Source organism: Drosophila miranda, chromosome XR (genome assembly GCF_003369915.1).
Source record: "Drosophila miranda strain MSH22 chromosome XR, D.miranda_PacBio2.1, whole genome shotgun sequence".
NCBI lineage: Eukaryota > Metazoa > Arthropoda > Insecta > Diptera > Drosophilidae > Drosophila > Drosophila miranda.
In genome coordinates, this window is record NC_046674.1 from 22,127,743 (window position 1) to 22,144,861 (window position 17,119).

The following is a 17,119-nucleotide window of genomic DNA, read 5'->3' on the forward strand; positions in this document are numbered from 1 at the left end:
AGTGGGAGTAGAGCCCTGCAGGGGGGCGGGATTAGGCAGTGTAATTGCAAATTCCACGCCACGCACTCTAGTCCTAAATCAAACCGAATTCAAGCCATTAATGTGACCGCAATTGCATAAAATTATCACGCACAGCCCCCAGAAGGCAGGGAAGGCAGAAGATTGGAAGATCTCCGAGTTTCGCGATTCCTTAAAGTCGTGTCAATGGCTTCCGTACCATATAGGTAGGCAACGGTAACGGGAAGGCATGGAATGGGGCAAGAAAGCATAGCTTGTGCAACGCTTTCACTTTTTAATTAAATAAATCGTGGCTGTGGTTGTGGCTGTTGCCGCGGCTGCCTTCGGCGGCCGTCTGCAAAGTTCGGGCCGCGGCCAAGCAAACTCGAATATTGCCAATGACTTTTGGAAATGCTGCGAAACTTTTTAAGCGTTCGCGGAAAGTTTTCAATACTTTGAGCTGCAATTAATTGAGCAGCTCTGACTCGGCGAATTTGGGTTTCGTTTCGGGTGGGGTTCTTGAACGCTTTCATTGAATTGAACTACAGGCCACCCATTTCCATTTCTCCATCGACAATTTGACCAAGTGTGTAATAAACATTTTATTGCTGCCACTAAGACACTTTTAAATAGAGGGTACAACGAGCCACAGCGGCGGCCGTGGGAAAATTCGATCAAAATAAATTTGCATGCGGGCAAATGGAATGGGGAACGCGGGTCGGAGGATACCCAGAGGCACTGCTCCCAAGGATGCCCTAAAGTGACTCGGAGATATTTTCAGCGAGAGAGCAATAGAACGACAAACGACACCCAGGCCCAAGATTCTCAAAAGACTTATTTTCCTTGGGATACTCTTGCAACGGGAGCGAGAAAAGATTTGCGTTAAAGTGGACAAGTGCATTCCCTTGCACATGGAGAGTCCTTTGGATCAAGCATCGTATCTCGTATTTCTGAATAAGGCACTACGCAAATTTAATGAACCTTAAAATGGAATGCCCGTGCCGGGCTATGGATATGATGGTATGGTACCCTCCCTAGAGGACACTTCCTTCCTCCCGCGTGGCCCATCGCGTGTCACGTGTGGGCTTTAAAGTGGAAAAGACAAAGGGAAACTGGGGGAAATTCTGACAGACAGAGGAAGCGACGAAAAATTGTCGAGCTTATTTATAACGACTGGAATTTGCTGCGAACTCGAAAGAAAATGGAGCAGGACGAGTAGAACGAGCAGGACGAGCAGACGAGCAGGAGGTATGACAAACAAGTGCGGGCAAGGACATTACTTGCGAGCAACGACGAATTAGCGAGGCGCTGGCATCCGACACCCCGCCTCCCGGCACGGGGGGACTCAATTCCATAGAGATTTGGACAGGAAGTAGGCCTCACACGAGGCATTAGCATTTTACGGTACGGTACGGTACGGAGGCTCCGTGTGGGCTGGGAGTGGAAGGGCCCCATCCCCGTTGCTGAAGCATTCCCTCGCATTTAGTGAAATTTATTTTCCCAGTCGCATCTGGCTCATCTGCAGGCAAACAAGATTCTGACATGATTTGAAAAATTTTGATGATACATTTATTTTCCGAGCTGGCTGCGAGGGCTCCCATGGTCAGAACATGTGCGGAAAGCCGCTCCCCCGAGATGGTAGGGATAGGGGTAGAGGGAGGGAAAGGGGTAGTAATATTTACTTTGCTCTTTCGAGCAACATATAAATACAATTGTGGAATTTGTTTGGCACAGCTTTAAAAGAAAGCAGAATGTAAATATTAAATTAATACGGAAGGAATGCCAATGCGCATCGAAGGAGAATTCAATCCGTTTCGAGGTGCAGGCAAGTCCTTGATGCTTTTTAATTGCATATTTACTCAGATTTATCAATATTCCTGAATATTGCACCAGCAAAAGGATGTGTGCATAGTGCAAGAGCCAAAAAGCAATTAGATCATCTTTTTTGGAATTTTCCAATTAAAATGTGCCCAAAATTGAACAACTGGCTTTAAGGGAGCTCCGTTTAAAGCCAGCCCAGCCCAGCCCAACCCAACAGCAACCTGAGGATTAGCCCGGAACATGGCCTATTTTGCCTTGCTGATGATGTGTTAATGAGCCCAAAGGGTTAACTATTGGGCTGATGATTACTCGAGCATCCGGCCCACTCAGATGTGGGCAAACTTTAGCGCATCATGCCAGGCCACGCCCCCACCCAACTCTTAGCACCCATACATACACATGTACACAGTTACCAAAACTACACTCACTCGTATATACATTTGCTAGAATTTCGGGTGCGTACGTACACGGTCATATTAAAGTCGTTGGGCATAAATCATGGAGCCACACAGAATTAAGGACCTGCGGCTGGAAATGTATTTATTTGTGGATTAGATTTTAAGTTGAATTTGTGCCCGAACGCAGAGGAGTGCGCGCACTAATTACCCACACAGCGCCAATGCCCCAAAGAGGCAAAGACGCTAAGAGGCAGTGTACGACTCGCGAGTGACCTTGGAGGGCCTCCGCAAACAATGGAAAACTTTGTGTGTCCATTCATTCACTTTAATTGAATCGCCCCGCCGTTAATGAAGAGCGTTGGCGCTGGCGCTGGCACTGGCACTGGTCTCGCGTTGCACGTGAGATGGGGCACTAGGCCACGGCGGTCCTCGTTCGTTGAGCAGTTTGTTATGATAATAATGTAAATTAATTACCGTTAGCAGGCATGGATTAGGCTGTCCGTCCGGCCGGACAGGACAAGTCCGGGAAAGTGCTTCTGCTCTTGGGCGCACAGCCGTAATAATAATTTCCTTTGCTGTTGCGCCGTGCCACTTAATGGGAAAGGCCCTAACTTCGCATTTTCGTGACTGCGGACGCTGTAAATGTTTTCCATAATCGTCTGGCTGCTGGCTTAACTGCAGTCGGGAGCCACTTGGCCTTGTCTGATCCCCGTAATTGTGATCAACTGCTGTTGCCAGGACCCAGCCCCGGAAGGCTTTGCGCCTGGAGTTGGGTACTTTTCGTATTTCGTATTCATTGACTGTCCATCTGCTGGCTTGTGACCAACTATTCGGGGAGGCGCCTGTAATTACCAATTAGCAATGCATTTGATATGAAAACTCTCGGACATAAATCACAGCCATCCGCCTTACAGCAAGGTATTTATTGCCTTTTTAACTAAATGCCACTAATTGCCAAGAGTAGCTTAAAAACGCTCGACTTTGTCGCATTGACCAACGATTTTTATAACACATAAAATATTTATGACCGGGCAGGTTCATAAAACGCTCGAAATCCGAGCGACGCCAGACCTGTCCAAACACCGAAATGCCCGAAACACTCAACGAGAAGCCCATAAATTCCGAATAGGCGATACCCAATGGGTGAAATGGGCTCCGAAGGCGCTCCACCGACCCACCGATCCACCGACCCAGCTATCCACCAATTCACGGGGCGGTCCATGGCGACTGCTTTTTATGCGCAGCACCGTCGTCGTTTTGTTTGCAATAAATGTTTAAACTCTGCATAACTTCTTAATAATTAAGCGCTGCCCATAAATCACGTACCCAAGACCGGGTCCGAGTCTGGGTCCGTGCCGGAGCTGGCTCTGGCTCTGGCTCTGGCTCTGGCGCTGTCGCTGGGGCACATTCCATTAATTAAATCGCTGCATTAAATGTATTATCGTGCTGTTGCTCTTCTTACTGTTATCGTTACTCCGGCGGCCATTCTTGGCAGTCCCTGTATTCCGATTGTTGGTTTATTTATTCCCCTGTCTAATTGGCTCTGCTAATCACAATTTGTGGTGCCTACTGTGTGGAGTGGTGCGATTGTGGGCGCAACGAGTTGAGGACCGCAACATGTGTTCCCATAAAACGCTTATTTTCCTTCGAAAAACATCCAAGCACCAACATTTATGCAGAGTTTTTCTGTAAATCATGGCAAACCCTCAATTCAAGGGGATTATCGCTCGTTAATAATAAATGATGGCCCTTTGCAGCTTCCTTGCAGGTTCCTTTTGTTTGTTTCAAATTCGTTAGCACCGTTTCTGTATCCACACCTATCCGGCTCCACACTTATTGTGTCCATTTGTGCCATAAAACGTGCTCATACGTTTTATCCAGTTCTCTAATTAAACGAATCTTTAAATATGATTTTCGCGGTGCAAGCCATTCGTAAAACAGAAAATCATCGAAATACCACTCTCGAATACACCGGGCACAGCCGAATTATTCGGCTGGAAAATCACGGGAAAATAACAACAAGCAACCAGCAAGAGCAACGATAAAAATAGCACCAGAACTCGCCAGACTTTGCATTTGACTCCTGTCATGTTTTACCACCTGCAAAGCACCCACCTGCTCCCAGGGAGCCGCTGCTGGCGGAATGAAGGATGCTTGGATGATGCCAGAAAACGCTGTGCTTTGTGGCTTGTTGTTTTGCTTAACGAATGAGTTCTTTAACCCTTTGGCACTGGGATAATGCTGGTTGTTGTTATTTATTGTGCCATTCTCAGCGGCCCGCCTAGTCCCTACCCCGAAGCGGTCTGCACTCGTACACGTTTTGGGAGATATTTTATTTGTCGTGTCGTGTGCCGCTGTCCTTGTCCTCCCGACAGACTCGAGTACAGGCGCAGGTAATTAATGGAGAGAATGTGTGGAGCACTGGCCCGTTTGTGATTGAATACTTAAGTGTTTTGTGTCTTAGGCGGGACGACTCAATTGTCAAGCCAGACGCCCAACTGAGGGATCAATTCCACACTGAGCGGAATAATTGTGTTACCCCAAGCTGAAAGAACGTGAAAGAACTCTACTTGAGATTTTGTGTCTTACCCTGAGAACACTTTCAGTGCAATGAGCTCTTAAACGATTCCTTCAGACAGGATAAGACATTTCCACTCACCTTATCGCGCCTCTTGATTAGTTATTTAGTGAAGAATAGGTTTAGTCACACTCCCACATCCTGGCCATCGAAGTTCGAGCTTGAACTCGAGTTCCTTGCACCGGCTCTGATGGCCTGCAAAGTGAAAAAAAATCGAGTTGAAAACAAATCCCTGCCACATCTTATGGCCGTCTGACATTTGGCATTTTCATGGGCATGTGGGGGTCGGTCGGTTGGCCGGTTGGCCGGTCGGTCCGTCTGCATACGTGTAGGATTGAATGGATGCCAGAACGAACATTTGTTTGATTTTCACGTACGCCTTTATTGCTGTATTTCATTGTGTTCGAAATGCCTCGACTCTCCGTCGGGCTATTGGCACTGTCAGACCTTGTCAATGCCCGGACAGCGGCACACCGGGAAACCAGGACCCTGGGACTTCGGGCGTACACCAACGGTCTACCACTGTCTGTGTTTACCCCGAATAGTCCGGGACGACCTGTTGTCAGACTATTTGCTTTGCATTTAGAGCGCAGGCCAGGCAACATTAATGGACAGCTAAACACTTGTGCACGCGCCCAAGAGGACTGCGGCCTCCTGTTCGCCTGGGAGAACTAGTTCCTATTTGTTTCGCTAAAGAAAGGAGAACAAAACCCTTGAGGGACAGGACTAAATAGGTGTAGGCGGCAAACTCAATAAATATCCTATCCCCTGTTCAAGCAGAAGCTTCGCCACTCACTCGCCCAAACGCCATTAGGTGGAGCGTGGGCCTTCAATGCTTGTCCTAAATAGACGTTCTGTGCCGTAAGCCCCTACCACCAGACCACCAGACCACCAGACACCCGCACCACCAGGGTCTGGGCGAAAAACGCTTTTTTTGTACCTATAAATTCTCTGTGTTTTGATTTAACGCCTTACCAGGTGCTTTGATTGAGCATGCTCCGCACATTGGCCCCCATCGATGGCGCCTTCCTCGCTCGGCTTTACTTGGCCTTCGCCCTCTTTTCCCACCTACTGGTCAGTCATTTAATCCGGGAATTTTCCCTGCTTTGGTGATTTATAATTTTAATGATGTTGCCATACCTGGGCATAAAGACGGAATCGACAGCGCGTGATTTCCCCTTTTCCTACCTAATCAATGTGTACTACACGCACAAGCTGCTCCAGCTCCATGAGCTGTACGCCCTCCCGTTTTAGCTGGGTAAATCTAGATTTCTGGGCTCGCCAGCCGTTCAATTTGGTCTGGCTCTGGTTGACTATGCCTGTTGATTAAGCGGTTAAAGACATTGAGAGAACTAGGACTCCGGCCATGAAGTTTGGCCCAAAAATACGGGGGCGTGGGCGTGGGCGTCGGCCAATTGACTGTGTGTAATGGACGTGGCCGCACGGCGTATACTTAATGTATTAGCAATTTGCTCTACCTGAGTTTTGTATTGATTTTGATTGGACTCCTGTTCCCCGCCCCATCCGCCATTAATTTTGTACGCAATCCACTCTCGTTTTGATTTTGACATTTGTTTGAGTTTGTTCACGATGGTAAAAGTTAAGTGTTCCCCAAATTGAGTTATTTGCTGATCCGTGATAGTCCACGAGAACGCCTGCCCCTGGCTGTCGGGGCTGGTTTAAAGCTAGAAAACGATAGGAACGTGCTGTCGCAGCGGGTTCGGATTGAGCTCATTGACTGCCACGGATTACGTTGTACCAGGATATGAGTCAATAGCAGAAGAACCCAAGTTTCCAGCCCTTTGATTTGTTTAAAGGGTAATCCGCTTAGGATTGTATTCGCAAATATTTGTATATCAATTCTCTGGTCCAACACCTGCGACAGCAGACTGCGATTCCAGCATTAGAAATCCCATGACGTGCTTAGCCCGGTTCAGGACCCCAGACAAAAGGTGATGCTACTGATGTTTTCTTTTAATGTTTGCTTGGATGGACTGCTGCTTCTGCCGCTCCTCCTCCTCCTCCTTATTGTTAAGCGCATTAGGGCTTCTTCTTGGAAACTAGAGCAGATCTAGCTGACCAAACCCCATCCTCTCTGATGCGAAAGTCAGCATCTGTGTAAACCGTTGGGTACTAAGCGCACAGTCAATGCCTCTTGACTCCAATTGTTCTTGTTCTTTTGTTATTTTTGCGGAGATAAAATTTTATATGCAATTGTGGGTCTGTCCGTCGACAGTTTTAGTTTGCCGGATCGATCCGCCAGCTGTCAGTTTCCCGTGGATTCCGTGCCTCTGCCGCCATTTGGTTGCGGCCCATTTTGCGCCCAATTCCCTTTGAAAGAATCGATGGATAGTAGGCCATAGTCCAAGTTTGCGACTGGTTCACGCCACATTGGGCAGCCCCTGATGCATAATCGGACTGTCATCTCAGCCGCAGCCAAACATATTCTGATTCCGCCTCAAGCGTGCCGCCTGTGTTCCACGCACCAGGAGGACATTGCTTGGGTCCTGGGAGCAGCCGTAATAATTGTGTATTCACTCCGCTCTTCCATACATCGAGAGGGTGTGACGATGCGCTGGTGCGATGTTGGGTGGCCTATTAGCCGCTTCATTTATGCCGTTCGTGCTTGCCCACAACAGCTAAGCGAACTAGTAGTCTGTGTATCTGACAGATTTGTATGGCTGTGGCACGCAGACAATTATGTTGGGGCATCCACAAACACGGCAACCAGAGACGGACGTACACTCCGTTTAGCCCTAATTAAAGCACATGACTAGGGCCGCTCATTCATTTTGCCTAATTGGAGAAACCCCTCGAATCGTCACCCTACTCCTATACCTACACCTAAAGGTCCGATTTCCTACGAATGTGTCGGTTCTCAGTTTTCTCTCAGTGAGTCATCAGGCCACGCAAATAACCACGTGTAGCTGCACGACAGGTGGGTCTTTATGACTAGATGATTGATATACTGGATCTGAGATGAAGCTACCTGCTGCAACTGCCCCTGCCCCTGCCCCTGTCATTGCTACAATTTCTCAATAGCAAATTGAAAGCATGAAAGATCTGCGAGCTGTTCTGCGGATTAACTCATTCTCTAAGATCCATTAAGGTCTCTGAGCGGAAATTATGCGAACGTCAGAGGGCTGGAGTGTTTGGCAAACACGCTTAAATAGTTTTGACCCTCTTCATAGTTCGGTTGACTTATGGTTTTTGCATCAAATTGGCCTATAAACCTTAAACGACTCAGCAATACTTACTGATGAAACCAAAGGAGACCAACAAGCTGAAGTCATGGATTCAGCTCTTTTGTCTTTCACTTCAATTTTCATGATAAAGTTATTAGTTCTCAAGTGAAATCATCTTGTTAATGCATGTAGCAGTCATGGATCATCGTTTTCAATATCAGGCATGTGGCGTAGTAAAAAACATGGATTCTGCGAATTTTTTAATCAATTTTTTCTTTCTTCCCTGCTCTTTTGAAAGTCGAAGAAAAAAAAAAAAATAAATAAACAAACAAACAGGCGTTTGTACCGTTCCTTGTTTGCATGACTTTTGACACGCCACCCGCAGAGTGAGCTGGAGCATTGTTGGATATGCCACTCTTACGTTTCCCTGCCACTTGTACCTGTGGCAGCCAGCAATGCCTACCGAGAATAGAACAAAGGGCCCCATGAATGGCAGCTGGGGATGTTCATTTGCAGGCCGGCCTCCGTGGTTCGCCAACATTGAGCCCCTGCTGGTTGGCACGTAAACAGGCGGCCCTGATAGGCATCGGAGATCAATTCGACTGCTCCTTTCCTTCTTCCTTCCCTCACCCCATGTCGGTTGCCACCTGTTAATTTTATTAAATGGATATCAACGCACCAGTCGTCGAAAAAAGTTCAAATATCTGAAGGCCTCGTTGGGCCAAAGGGCGCGAGGAAGAGCCCTGACTCCCGACATACATATTTCCTTGATTTGCTGGAGTTGGCTCCTGGACACCATCTGAATATTGGAATCAACGGTATTATGCCGTTATTATTGCAAGCATTTTAATTGTATTTATATATCCATTGTTAAAAATCGCAGAAAGAGTGAAGAAAATAGTAAAGTGTTAAGCCCACTTCGGCGGCTCATTATGTTAACTAGCCAAGTATTCAACTGAAGGTCATGAAGTATCTACGGGATACGTCCTCGACTCAAACGCCCTGCTGTCAAGGTTATTGTGATATAAAATACTTTACAAGTACATTCTTCTGTACTTGTGCCAAGTGCCAGAGAGGGCAAGAAGGAGCCAGACCTATGTAGTTGCTTGGTAGCCGAAGTGATGCTTAGGCCTAGACAGTCGGAACCCTTCTGCTTTGTTTTATGCAAGTGCAAAAGGTCAGCGGGACATGGGCAGGCCCAGACAGAAATTATGGTTACCAGATTTTCAATGGCCGAGACGTGAGACCGTCCAGAGTTCACTGGCCACCAGTCCATCCAAATCCCAATCCGAATCCGCTGCCACAGCCACAGATGGGCCAGATATACCCATCCGTATCAGGCCACAATTAAACACTTGGATTCTTGGCACGACTTTGGCTGTTGGGCTGTATTCCCATCTGTTACCCGGGGCACGAATATATTTGCATGCGTTTACGGGTCTTTTATTTGACGGCCATTAAAATGTTTAATTAGCGCTTCGCAAGTCATTCCGGCCAATTTTTTCATGAGCTCCACACGTCGTTTGCCCCCGTATCCACTCAATTGTAGGGACACGGATACGAGCACAGTAGAATTGTACATTTTAATTGGAATATTTGAAGCCCTTAGGAGCATGTTTATTTATGCTAACCTGTGCTCATGTTCCCGGAGCTCAAATTGGATAGGAATTTGTGCGATTTTCAGGCAGAACTGGAGCTTAGCTGCAGATTTTGAAAGCACAACTTGAAGGGGAACTTCAGGAGTTTTAGCACTTAAAAAAATTTAAATAAAATACTTTTCTTGCTCAGCAGCTCAGCAGTTGCAAAACAATTCCTGGAAAAATATGGAGCCAACCAACTGCCGAAAGGTTCAATGCCGTCTGCTGTTGCTTGTACAAATTGGTCATCGTAAGCATGTGACTAACAACGCTGCGTCATTTACGATACCTGTGTGCTATTCCGTACCGTGTATACAATGCCGTGTCCCTTCTGATTGGACTGCAAGTCCCAAGGGGGACGCCGATGCAGGAAAAGGAATTTGATTGACAATACAATGATTTGCCTGTAATTGCTGTACGCCGAATGATATAGAATTGATAAGGACGTAGTTCCCAAGGGATGTAGGTTGCTGGTTGAGTTTGGGTTTCCAAAAAGGCATAGAAAAATGTTCTCGAGGAGGGAATAGTTGGGTCTGCAACCTTCCAACTTGTGTTCAAGTTCAGTGTCCTGATCGTATTTGTATATGAAATGGATGGTATTCTGTCCACATCCGCACTTAATCTTCATACACGAATCACTAAATCATCTCATTTTCTCCGTAATGGTTGGGTATTAGGGCAAGATAAATTGGCAAGAGTAAACAGCTTTGAGGTGAGTGGTGCAGGAGCGAGTAATTTTTGTCTACTAACAGATATTGAATTATTAATGACGTCGGGCTTGATTGATACAATGTAGCTGAAGATTGTGGCGATTACCTGAAATAACAACACTTTTGCTAATGAATTCACACTTAAACTAGTAGAATTTCTTAATTTCGTTTGATGGAAAACTGTTCTCCTATTATGAGATACTGATTACGTTGAATGTATTTACATTTTTCATCCGCGGGGAATGCCAGAAAAGAGAATTTATGATTCCATTCCCGATTCATTCCCGGCAACGCTTCAATCGCTCTGGTTTAAAGCCTCTCCAAAGCACCAAGAGCCACCAGACACCAGGCAGGCACTTCAAACAAACAGATGTCCAAATAAAGTATGTAGTTTGGAGGGGAAAACGGAGGGAAAGATGCCAAAGAGGCTAGCAGAGCCCGGCAGAGCCCAACAGAGGACAGGCAGGCCTCGAGTGCCGGCAACAGGAGCCGGCATTGGCCCACGTCTGAGCAACATAAAAAATGTGTTCAAATACTTTAGAAAATGAACATCGCCGTACGCCAGAATGCCAATGCCAATGAGAGTCAGGGAAAAGCCCCGGAGTGGCAGCCATAGCTATAGGCACCAGCATCGGCACAAACACAGGAGAAAGTGAACGAAAATCATAGCTGCTGCAAAGCGAAAAGCCTCTCCGCTCTTGGGGCGACAGTTTCAATTGGACTCAGCCACCGCCAAAGCCGCAGTAGCCGAGAGCCGGACCCTAAAGCTGGCTGAAAATCAATTTGTTCGACATTTTTTCCGGCATCGTGCACAGTGGATCGAAGCATTGAACGCAATGAAGTGTAGGGAATACGAGTGGTAGGAAACAATAAATGACAGAAAGGTTTTCACAAAAATGCCAACTTGTATATTAAGATTTGTATCGTGTGTGGAGGCCTCAACTTTCTTATTGGAATTCTATTGGAAAACTTAATTTTCGCAATGCAAAATTTTGATTTGGGTCAATGGACTTTACTGTCAGTTATCAGCCTTCTCATCTTCCCCCCGTCACATACTCGTACTCGTAGCAGTGAGTGCCTCTGCGTGTGCCCCTGCCCTTGGCCGTGCCTAAGGCCTGGTCCAATCTGGGATAGGGATTTGGGTCTTGGCCGCCAGCGCCACCGTTGCTGTTGCTCCTGCTGCTGCCCATAAACTCCATTATTTATGCGGCACACTCTAGCAGCACATTAGTCGCTGGCACGTGTAGGACGTGGACGAGTGCCAATATTGGGGAGCGCTTGTTTATTTTTACTGGGCGGCTGTGTGTAATCAGCGGGGCATCCGAAGCTAATGATGGCCGGGGATGCTGATGCCGATGCCAGGAAGAGGCTCTTCTCTCTTGGTGTCACCTGCTACTCTAGCCGCAGCCCCAGCCCCAGCCCCAGTCCCACTTTTAAGTTTGAAGTAACCGCACTGTATCCATGCGACACGACATTCATTTTTACGTTTTCGACCTTTATTGTGTCGAGTTTTGGGACAGAGATATTTTACATACAGCTTGAACGATTGCGCAACAGTGGCGAACTTTTGCCAGTCGGAAGACACTCGGTCCTCGGTTCCATCCCTACATGCCATGCATACATGTACGCAGCGGTTTCCTGGCTCACATGTAGCAACCATCCCGGCATACCAGCATCCCAGCAACCGAGTCAAGTGCTGTGACAATATTGCGCAGAATGAAGATAAATCACAAGAAAAGCAGGAAGCCGTAGTCCCAAGCCCTAATTTTATGTACCAAATTATGCATTTGGCGGGGATTACAAAACGAAACTGGGAGCACGGTATGACGGTCCCGGATCGGTCTTAAAATTGAGAACGGAGCAGATACCGCACGGGTTCCTTTCCAGAGGCACACGTGCATGATAGTTAATACGAGTTTTTTTTATAATTCAATTATACTCTGCGTTTGTTGAAAAGTTAGTCTTTTCTCAGACTTTTTGGTTGCTCGGGGCCCAATAACGGTGCGCAGAACTCCTTGAAACGCGTGCCGGCATGGGTGATTTTCAATTGTTATTCCATGCCAAAATAGGCGGTGATTAATCTGCCAGTTTGGATGAAATGATCCTCTGCAATTTGTAATTTGTAATTTCTTTTGCTCAAAATGCATCAATTTAGTGTAGTTCTGACTGTCTGCTTAAGATTTAATGTGTCATGCAATACAATTACCTTGCTTGATCATTCCAGTGCCCGAGCTAAAAGGGGAATGTTTCTTTCTTTCTGCAATTTTTTTAAAATATATTCATTTCGATAGCAAGCACCAAGTGCTCGTTGTGCATAAATCACTTTATGCGATACGCCTGCCACCTTTTTTACAATATCGCTCTAGACACATAATGTAAATTTATTTAGTCATCAGTTGTCAAAGATACACGGTGCTCCTGCTCGGGCTCGTATGCTCATCTGTTCATTGGATGAGATCGTGAAATGCCTTCAAACAACATCAACATTGACAGCTTCAACGGCCAGTGCTGGCAACGATTTCCGCATCCTGCGTAAGTGTCTAGGAAACAATGCCAGGCGGTGGTTCGAAAAACCGAAAATAAGCGGACTCCGGGCGGGTGGAGATGCGGCACATTAGCTGAAATTGTTGCTGGTTCATCACACGTGACTGCGCTGCCACTCTTGGCGTCATTTGTCATGCGGCTCGTGGTTTTTGCTTCCTGTCTCCCATCTCCTACATACGTACCCTGTGGCATGTGCACATCTTGCTCTGGTTCTCATCGCCGAAAATGAATTTTTTTCCTATTTAGCGTCGTCTCCCCCCCAGCCCAATCTGGTTTGTTCTATGCGGGCTCTCTGTGGTAGTTGCTGTCTGGCATTCAAATCGATAATGAGAGGTAACAAAGCCATTCTTTCTATTCTCAAAACCTCGCGATAGCACAAAAAAAAACGACACACACGAGGGAGTGGGATCTGTTTCCATTCTGTTCTAATTTTCACTCATTAATGGGTCTTTTAGGGTGGGGGGGTTGGTGCGTCAGTTGCCCAACCTTCGTTGAGCAGCATACAGCTTTCTTGCAGCCACGTCTCCGCGGTTACCAAACTGTTGCATTATCAGCCTTAACACTGCATACTTCATATGCTCTATGAAAAATTTTCGAATTGAGGAATGAAAATTTATGATGTATGATGAGGCCAGTGCAATAGTGCGCTGGCCTTGGGGAAGGATTACAAAACAACAACAACCGCACAACGGCAGCACTGGTGGGTCCTCAGCCGTAATGAGTTTACTCTGGCTAATATGATTTTCCGGAGCTTCCAAAATTGCAAACTTCAAAATAATTGGATTAAATTAGGAAATGAGGAAATATGAGCGCAAAAGTTGGACATGTTTTCTGTTAGCAACAATTTGTTACATTTTTACTCACACACTGCCGCTTTCAGGTGGAATAAAAAGAACATTTATCTCTTCCATTATATTTTTGTATTATAATATTCAATAAAAAAAGTGGTATTTTTTGTAGAAAAATTTAATTTTTTAACTATTTTTTTGGGGTATTTTAAAACCTTTAATTAACTTTATGTTTTTCAAACTCTATTAATTCCAAGGCTACATATTTTACGGAGCATTTTAAATTAGAACGTACATGTGCACCGGCAACAAAGTCAAAATTTCACAATATATTTTGACATCTAGACATCGCAGCACCATGTACCCGTGTACCCAACAATGTTGAAAAGTTTCCATTCAAATACAGTTTGTTTCATTAAAATATCTCTTTTCGTTCAGAAGCTATTAATGAAGCAACCTAAGATGTGCGACGGCACACTCTGCGTATTAGCAATGTCTGCAAGGTTTTCATACGCCAAAGTTGCCAAAGGTTTTATGAATGAATATGCACGCAACACGTTCGCGGCCGGGCCGAACATGTTCGAGCTGGCTTCAAACCAACGCCACTTGGGGCCTGAAAAACTTGGAGATTTCTTTGGCGCTCGCCAGATATCATTTGTCAGAACTCGACGCGCGGCAACGGTTGAAAGAGCGCTTTGTGGAGACACAGCTTGGAGCAGGATTCTAGAGAACGAACTCTCTGTTACAGCTAGCTCTTGGAATAACAAGTGGAAGTGAAATAAACGAGTGAAAAGATAGAGTAGAAAACCTTAAGCAAAAATTAGTATTTTTTTTGTTAATTTTATGTGAACGCATTTAATTGGTATAAATATTAAGATATCTGTATAAAGATATAAACAGAAAAATATCAAGTTCTGCAAGCAACGAAGTCAATAAAAAAAATCTAAAAATCTAACAAGTTACCAAGGCAAGTTTTTGTACCTAGATACAGATGTTCCAAATCATATGATCTTAAAATAAAATACAGTAACACAATAATCTTTGAAAGACTGTGAAAGCTGTTTCGAATCGGTGTGTTCATTTGATCGACATGTACGAATATTCCCATTTTGTTTGTTTTTGTTTTGTGTCTATTGAATCCAGAGTATTAATCAAATTGGCATCGCAGCTACATATGTGGCATGAGGCAAACAGTGAATAGCGCTCATATTAAGATACGGATACTTGCGAGTAAAGAAGCCCATTGGGATAGATACATGCGGCGATAGACAGCCAGAGATCGAGATCTGGCAGGGGTGCAGCTGCCGAAATTTTAATGACATGATAATATTTAACCTGAAAATACCAGCTGTTGTGGCTTTCAGTGCTTCAGTGTTTAGAGAAGCGGGCGGTCCAGCTGTGTAAATAGCCGCAGTTTCGGCTTAGACAAAACCCAAAGGTTCCCAATACATAAACGTGAATGTGAATGTGAGTACAAATAAGAACACGAACGAACGCCAGCCCCAATAGCCAAATACCCGAATATTACCCAAAAACCCGGCTAATATCAGAGCAAGTGGAAAGTGTTGTGCTGTGTTGTATTGTATTGTATTGTGTCAAAGTGTTGTTACCTGCCTGCTTGCCCCCCAATTCAACCTACCACCAGGCAGTTCGTCCCTACAACGGACGCCCTCTGGACACTGTTTCCGTGGAAAACATGGAGCTCGAGTCCGTCTTTTAGCTGTGAGTGGGTTGAGGCACTGCCATCTTCCTGCCATCAGGGCAGCTCCTTATGAACCTGCCAACTAATTACAAAGTAGCGCAGCGCCAATATTTATAATAACAAACAGCCTTACAAATAAATTCCTTGGATTTCCTGACGAATGGGGAAAGTTTCCTGGAACTTGGAAAGCTGTGAAAACTAAAAGCAAATTGCACTTGAAATTTTTGGCACTTGTAAAAACTTTTCCTCGTTACAAGAGTAATAACCGAAAGCGACCCAACATTCAAAGTACTAAACACAACAACAAGAATCCTTATTAAGACAGCCCTGTGGCACATAATATTTGCAGTCAGCATTAACATCAAAAATTAACAATTCAAATAATATCTCTTGAAAGAGCAAGTAGTAATGGCCTAAAGATACTGCTAAAGATACTTTTGCCTGCAACAATAAGACAATTGGATTGTTGCTATCATCCTGACAAACAGTTCCCCATCGACATCAAATAGATGGGGGGTTGTGGGTTACGAGTTGGCTGGCGATTATACAGAGGCCAATTGCGCATATTCGAGTGCAGGAACATCCTTGTCTGTCCTTTATGTGTTAACATTTCTATCTGGTGGCATTTGGTATTTGAATATTCTATTGTTTTGTTCCGGCGAAGCAGTGCATCCATTCATCCGATGCCTTTTCAGTGCATATCAATTAGAGATTGATGTGGCATTGACATATTGCTAGTACACAGTATTTAAATGAATAATAAATAAACAAAGAAAGTAAAATGGCCTGCATTCTGATTCTGGTTCCAAACAAGTGAACCTTAGAAAGCAATTGGCGTTGCTGTCAGAATGAATTCCTGCCACACATGCAAATTGCTCGATATTGAAACAAATAAATTCAATAGGAAATATTTATGTATAAAGAGTTCATTCAACTGGAACTCAATTCAATTGTAGAGTCGCTCTCTACCAACGCATGTTAAATGATCGCATCCAATATTTCGAAAATGAATTGAGGATTGAAGATGGAATCGCCTTGATCTTTGTCGGAAAAGCGTCAAGTGTCAGTCTGATTACATGCACATACATACATATTTGCACTATGTCGATTCCGAAAAACAAGCGTCTAGACGGTTTGGACAGGGATTACTCCGGGTTGTGTGTGTGTTGTGTGCGGCAGGAATGCAAATCAATCAAAAATCGTGAGCGAAATTTGCTGAAAAGTTCACGCCAAAGTTCTCTCAACATCTTGGCTGTCGCCACACACGGATTATTGCTCAGATATCCCATATCCCATTTACGGGGAGCAGATGTGCCAAAGCCCGTCCCGGCCCGGCCACTGGCCCCGGCCGCCCACCGATCCATCAAATGCGCATTTGTATATTAATCGCGTTGATTAAACGCCCTCTGAGCGGGTGACGAGCGACGAGGTGTGGAACTCTCGGAGGCAGAGAGACAACTCTCGTTGACCCAGAGGAGAACGAACAGGCCATTAGTCGATAGTCGATACAGCCAGCTCCCAGTGCTCTCAGCTGCAGCGGGCTTATGCGGTTAATTTGCGATAAAGTGCAATTATCATGTACAATAGTTAGCAGGTTCCAGTTTTGAAATGAAATGCTTCACACAACCAATTACTCTCGATCTCGTTTGCTGGGCTCTTGGGCACTCACCAACCGATTGCCTTCAATTGATGTGTATCAATTTAGGAGGAGGAATACTTGCTTGAATGTTGCTTGGTCCGTTGCCTGCCGTTTGCTGCC